We start from the raw sequence: 7,533 nt of genomic DNA, 5'->3' as shown, positions 1-7,533 counted from the left end.
TGTAATGGTACGGGGGCTGTGGCAGTGCAGTGGGAAAATACACGATGCGATGACACCAGAACATAGATGAGTTTTGCTACACTGTGGATAAATCCTTACTTAGAATTAAGCCCCATGTTATTCTATGAAGGTCACTCCCAGGAAAATGTCCTTAGGATTGCATCCATTATGGAGCAGAAGGGTGAGAAATCGTCACAGGGCTGCCATTTGGAGCAGTAGCCCTGTATCTATAATAATGTATAGTTCTGCCTTCTTCTCAACTCAAATGATAAAAGGGTTGGAACACGTTCCCTATGAGGAAAGGTTAAAGCACTTAGGGCTCTTTAGCTTGGAGAAACGACAACTGAGGGATGACATGATCGAGGTTTATAAGATTATGCATGGGATAGAGCGGGTAGAGAAAGAGGTACTTTTCTCCCTTTCTCACAATACAAGAACTCATGGGCACTCCATGAAACTGCTGAGCGGTCGGGTTAGAACGGATAAAAGGAAGTACTTCTTCACCCAAAGACTGATTAACTCATGGAATTCACTGCCACAGGAAGTGGTGGCGGCTACAAGCATGGACGGCTTCAAAAGGGAATTAGATAAGCATATGGAGCAGAGGTCCATCAGTGGCTATTAGCCACAAGGTATAGATAGGGGCTCTGGGGCAAGTGATGCTCTGTCTTCTTGGTGCTTGGGGGGGGGTCAACAGTGGGAGGGTTTCTAATGTCCTGGCCCCACTGGTGGACCTCCTGATGGCACTGGTATTTCTGGCCACTGTGTGATACAGAGTGTTGGACTGGATGGGCCTTTGGCCTGATCCAACATTGGCGTCTCTTATGTTCTTATGTTCTCTCTGGAGGCCACGTTTTGCCTCCAATCTGGAATACAAATAGGTTTAAAATATATATTGTCCAGCATGCAAATGGTGCTTTTGGTATTCCAGATGTTTTATATACTTCATTCCACAATTGTTGTAGAAAGATTTCTGTAATGTCGGCCAGTTTTGTTATCTTCATATTGCAGAGGGGTAATAGAAGCTAGTTTGGTGGTGGACTAATGAGCTCATGGCTGGGATAAGGTTTGTACCAGCAGCCTTCTGGATCACAACTTGTTCTTTTCACTAGTATGCTACATTATCAATAGCTCTGTAAACCTCTGATGAATATAACCTGAATTTCAATATCTACCCATAATATGTACTGGCAGATACAAAGCACAACAAACCAGTTTAGAAGAGTATCTTGATATACTGAGTTCATTTAAATTTTAATGATTGAAACTGGCATTTCAACGAATACTTGCATTTTTACGCTAAAAATCTTAATTTTGTTCTGATCTGAAAAAGTTAAGATTTTGGACATCATCTCTTGATGAAAAGTTTGGAACAGAAGCAGCTTTTACATCATGAGGAAAAGTTAAATTTTCAGAAGCAAAACTGAAGCGTCGAATCGAATTCTCCCCTATTTTATATCACCCAATTCAGATTTTGTTTAAATGTCACATTTAAAAACAAATCAAAACACCGTCAACTTGAGATATGGGTGATTGATCCACCTTCCAGTTTAGACGTGTTTTCATTTCAGCATCTTTTGTTCTTGGCAGTGCACAGGAAGTTACAAGACGCAAATGTGCTTTAGATAGAAAATTGTTAGGTGTAAACATATATGTGCTGTTCCTCCAGGACATCCTGTCTAATTTCTGAAAGAACACATTATTGCATGATGTGGTGGATTTTCAGAATGAGAATAATAATAATTAAAACAGCAACAACTAGATTTTACCAGATCAAAGATCAGGCTTGCAAACTCACAAAACAAGGGTTGTCACATGACTTGTTTTGAAATATGTATCAATGCCTGCCTATTAGAAAAGAAGTCCTTCACAGATTATCATTCTCTTATGCAAGGGGTCCCCAACCTTTTTGAGCCTGTGTCCACCTTTGGAATTCTGATACAGGGAGGTGGAGTCAAACACAAAATGGCTGCTGCAGGAGGCAGAGCCAATCACACAGAGAAAGCTCAAGTACAGAGGAGAAGAGGGGTAGTTTAAAAAATTAACTGGGAAAGAAGAGTGAGAGGGAATACAATGAACACTGTGATGGCAACTGCTGCTGAAACAATCAGCAGAGCAAGTTAGATCTCCTGCAGCCAATCAGAAGCCCTGCTGGGTAAGAGTCCCATCTGTCCCCACCTACATTTTAAAAATACTTGGTGAGCTCCTGGGAAGGTGTTTGCAGGCAACATGGTGCCCATGTTGGGGACTCTTGCTCTATGCTAATAAAAAGCTGATGAACTCCTATGTTACCATAAAGATTCCAGAACACTTGGGCATAATGATTGGTTCAGATGACAACACTGATAACCTGGCCCAACCTCTATGCTGAATTCATATCTGGATTTGTGAAATGCACACCCATCAGGACTCCAGTCACAAGAATATAAAAACCACCTACTGGATCAGACCAATCTAGCCCACTATCCTGGGTCCATTGTGCTCAGCCAGGTGTTCCAGAATGCCTTCAGCTAGGGCACATAGACCCAAATCCTCTTCTGTTGTTGTGCCCCAACAACTGGTATTTAGAGGAATATTGCCCCTGAATTTGGAAGCTCCAATTAGCCATCATGTCTAATAACCATTGACGGGCCTATCTTTGGTCCCGGTCACACGGGCAGGAAACCGCGGGGGGGAAGTGTGGCAGTTTGCCCCGGGGCAAACTAAGGCGCGGTTACCTGATCAGACCTCCCGTGGAGGTACTGTGGAGGTTCCGTGGGAAAGGAGAGGTGCCGATCGCAGGACAATCCCACGCGCAAAAACGAAGTGCGCGGCGCGGCAAACTGGAAGGTTTTGTTTTTGTTTACACCATGACTGCGCATGCTCCGTTGTGTGCTTTTGCGCATCCACAAAGACTTGAAGGAAAAAAAAACTTTTCCGCCAGGGAACATGGGCGGGCGCCGGATGCCACCGGAAACGCGATCAGACACCCGCCCTTGCCCCGCGGTTTCCGTAAACTAGTACCTCGGAGGTACTAGTTTTTTGCCGCGTGGTTTCGGCAGGAAGCCTCGTTTGAGCCACGGGAGTGCTACACTTCCCAGATGTGCCGGTGAGATCGCGCCCCGAAAACCCGCATGTCTTCCGTCTGACTCGCATGGCTAATGTTCCGTGTGACCGCAGCCTGTGTCTAATCCTCTACCAATTTCTGTTAGACACGTCAGACACAACATTTATCTTGATCTTTCACTTGTATCCTAGCAGGCACACAGGAATGTTGTGCCTCTTTATCAAACTGTTTGTTGTGGACTTCCTTTACCAGGGTTATGAATGATGAAATACCAGCTATTAAGAGGAACTCAGTGATCAAGCTAAGAGTAACACTCTTCTTGAGCTGCGCTTCTACAACCTCTGTTCTCTTTTGCATTACCAGTGCTTTCAGCTATGTCCCAGGCTAATGACAGCATATTGATTCATGTTGACTTTCCAGCTAGAAAAGTGTTCCACGGGTATGTTCCACGGCTGGTTCCCAAGGTTCAGGGGGAATTTGCAAAGTGTGTCACATCTGGATATAATAATTTTTTTCATTTCATTATGCAACATCTGTTGGGTCACAAGTTTGCACAGTTCATGATGATTTGAGACAGGTGGGTTCACAGCACCATCTTGTGGACAGAAGAAAGACAATCATTTTCTTCAGAGGTTCCAGAGGAATCGCTCTACAAGTTTGTGGCTGCAAAAATAAACAGGAATCTTGTAGTACTTCAAAAAGCACCAGATTTTTATTCTAGCATAATATTTTGTGGAATAGACCATAACATTCAAGAATAAAATTCGGGTGGTGGTATCAGTTTGGTTTTAAGGTGCCTTTTTCTTCAGAGGAGACGTTAATGTCAAGAAGGACATGAATATCTTCAATATGTCAGTTAATAAAGAGGAAGAGACAGCTAGTGATACTTCAATACATAATACAAACTCACCTGTAGGAGTTCAGTCTGCAACAGAGAGACTATTCCCTGCTTTGATAGAAAAACAATCAATTTCTCTTCTTAATTTAAACTACATAAGGCTTGTTGTGTCAAATAAAGTCCTCTTGCTTCTGACTATCTGCTGCATTTTTGGTCCAGATGTCCAGCCAAGGAGCCTCGGGTGGTATACCTTTCCTCTGTTTTATACTTGCAAAAACTCAGTGATGGGCCCAAAGTCACCTAATGAGTTTGAATCTCCCCATCACAACCTGTCACTATAAATCTTATCAGTCAGCTCTACTGGGCCCCCGGTCACACAAATGGTTTTGGGCCGGGAGAGGGACGGATCGGGGCCACAGCAAACGGGCGCGATCCCACTGCAACATCTGGGCAGCGTTGCGCACCCGTCCCCGATCCGGCCCTTCCCCCGAAAAGACGCAGCAAAACTAAACCACATACCGAGGTGGTTCTCCCAGGACGGCCGCATCAAGGCCAGCCGTGGGATCGCCGGCCCGGTCTTCTGCCGGCGCATCCCCGGCTCCTGCCTGAACTGCGCATGCTCAGACATACGCAGTTCGGCAGTCTCCTGTTCCCCTCCGTCACTTCCCCCGGCATCTGATCATGCGATCAATGTGATCCCGCCGTGCTGTGTTTCTTTTGGTGCGGCTCTCAAAAGCCGCACTTCAGCCCGTCCCTTTCCCCTCCGTGTGGCAGGGACCTTTCTTTCTCTAGGCTCCACCTCGGTATCAGCGACTTTTCTTGGGGGGGGGTTTTAAAAAGCCCCCCTTTGCCCGTCCCTCCCCCCCCCCCGTGTGGCAGGGACCTGGCTCGCCCTACTTGCCAATCAGTCTCAACGGTGAGTGACGGCAAAGCTTTCTGCTCACTGTATAGCTGGCCCACAGTCACAGGATTTGGCAGAAAGAGCTTTTGTCCAGGGGATATAAAGAGAAACTGGATAATTTCTCATTGTGGGGCTGGAGAGCTTCTTTCAGACTGGTCTATAAGCAATGCTGAGGAGGTGTACGGCTCCCTCACACTGGAGCCTGGCTCTGTGGAATCTCTTAGGCCTAGCTTTTTACACCAGATCCCATTTTAGGGCAAACCAGGAGTTCTTGAATAGAGAATTAAATAGGAAGTGTATGTGGGGTCAGTTTGGATCGGCACCCACGGCATGAGGAAAACAGAGCTTCAAGCCTTCCCTCAAGCCATTTCCCCAACCTAAAGCAGCCTCATGAAATTACTATTTGCCCTGTTGGACAAGTATACAGGATTGATAACAGGTACTTGTGTTGGGCTATAACACTTCAGCCTGCAGGCGAAACCTCACATGACTGACTGCTTCTCTATACAAAAACAAACAAACCCACTACATTAAAAACAATCAGATGTCGGGGCTCTAGGTTCTAGCTATTGTTGAGGTTCTAGCCTTCCTCCCCCAGGGAAGTCACACAGTTCTGTGAGCAGAACTTTCCAGTGGATCCAAGCTATTGTCTATTTTCATAGCTTGTATTTTGTTTGGAAACCTCCTTGGTATTTCCTCAGATTGTGAATGCAGCATATAAATATATCAAATAAATAAAACAGACCTGCCTGGCAACTTCTTGTCTCCCCACTCCCTTATCTTTATTTCAACCTTTAGGTAAAGGTAAAGGTAAAGGTAAAGGTAAAGGTTCCCTTGCTCAAAAGTCAGTCGAATCCAACTTCGAAATGCTAGGTTGGCAGGAGCTGGAACTAGAGACGGGAGCTCACTCCGTCATGAGGCAACTCGGGTCTCGAACTGCTGAACTACCAACCTTCCACAGTCTAGAGACGGGAGCTCACTCCGTCATGAGGCAACTCGGGTCTCGAACTGCTGAACTACCAACCTTCCACAGTCTGCAGTTCAGCATCTTCAACCTTTACAGGTGGGGAAACTGTCAGGGTAGTGACCCATACAACTACTGCTAGTGTGCCACCTTCACAAATATTAAACACAGTGGTGCACAGACTCATGTTAAATTGTAAAAATTAAAATTATAAAATAATGTATATAATTCTTCATGGAGTGGAGAAAATGGATAGAAAGAACTTTTTGTTCCATAATGCTAGAACTTAGGGCACCCGATCAAGTTGATGGGCAATAGAGTCAGGATAGATTAAAGAAAGCGCTTCTTTACTCAATGAGTAATGAATGAGCTGCCAGGCTCTAGATACAAACAATCTTTTGATATCAATATTTTATTTCAGTCCAAGGAAAGCTGAAACAAAGGGATTTCTTTGCAAAAATTAGGTGCCACACTCAAAAAAGATAACTTAAGTTTTGTTGGGACAGAGCAAAATGATGGTAAAATATTATCACACAATAGCGTATTTTGACACCAGCATGCAAAGAGTTGCACACTTGCAAAATGTTTGGCTAAAATCTTTGCCATGTGCTTACAAAACACATTAAAATTGCAGGGAGGAACCAGACAGGCTACTTCCAGTGACTGACAGAAAAGCGGGAAAGCATTTAGCTAGATTCCTAACGGGACAATTTAGTCAGATATTTTTGGCTGGGGTAGAAGACACAAGGTAAGAATTTCATTCTAACCAAAAAAGCATGTAAAACAAGTCCTAAATTTGATTCGAATTAAGCATTCAAAAGGAAATGCCATACATAACAGGCATGAAAGCAATTGTCTTCATCGCAGGGTGTAGCACAACGGACCGGGTATAACCTCAAAGTTTCTTTCTCAGACCAATGGAATGTATCCAGCTGGTCTTATGGATCAGGCATGATTTTAATTCCAAGTGATCTGACAATAAACTTATTTTTACTGATCATGTTAGTTTGCCTCTGAATTCGAAACTTTTGCACCTAAAACTATACAATTATGATATACTGGAGGTAAAACGGATATTCTGACGATATATGTGTAACAAAAGCAAACTCCACATGCCTAGAGGACAAAAAGAAAAGTTCTATCTACTGAGAATTAACTGTTATGTGACTATTTGGAATCAATGTAGCCGATCATTACAGGATTCCCCTCCCTTCCCCCTTTCTTACAATTATGATATACTGGAGGTAAAACGGATATTCTGACGATATATGTGTAACAAAAGCAAACTCCACATGCCTAGAGGACAAAAAGAAAAGTTCTATCTACTGAGAATTAACTGTTATGTGACTATTTGGAATCAATGTAGCCGATCATTACAGGATTCCCCTCCCTTCCCCCTTTCTCCCCCAGGAAAATGACTGAATGTGCAAGATAAGGAATTTGCCCTGCTTTAGCTTGCTCTATGTCGACAGCTTGTCGGTGGAATTCTTGTGCACCGCAGATTGGAAACATGGCTTTTGTGTTAGACAATAAGCCCCAAAGAATAGTGCTCTTGTACACAGCCTCTGTGCAGGTCACTGAGAATAACTGTAAGTGAATAAACTGCTACATAGTATGTCAGAGCCAGCATTAGCTGGGGTGGGGCATTTGGTCCATGGCATGTGGCAAGGCCCATTGCTACCAGCCCTTGCCCACACCTGCCTGCATGCCCCTCTCTGCCACCTGCCTGCACGCCCTTCCCTCACCCACCTGTTCCCATGTGCTCTGCCACCTGTGCTCTTAGC

Source organism: Gekko japonicus, unplaced genomic scaffold (genome assembly GCF_001447785.1).
Source record: "Gekko japonicus isolate JY-2015 unplaced genomic scaffold, Gekko_japonicus_V1.1 scaffold47, whole genome shotgun sequence".
Classification (NCBI taxonomy): domain Eukaryota; kingdom Metazoa; phylum Chordata; class Lepidosauria; order Squamata; family Gekkonidae; genus Gekko; species Gekko japonicus.
The sequence above is the reverse complement of the archived record's forward strand: the minus strand, read 5'-3'. Positions refer to the sequence as shown.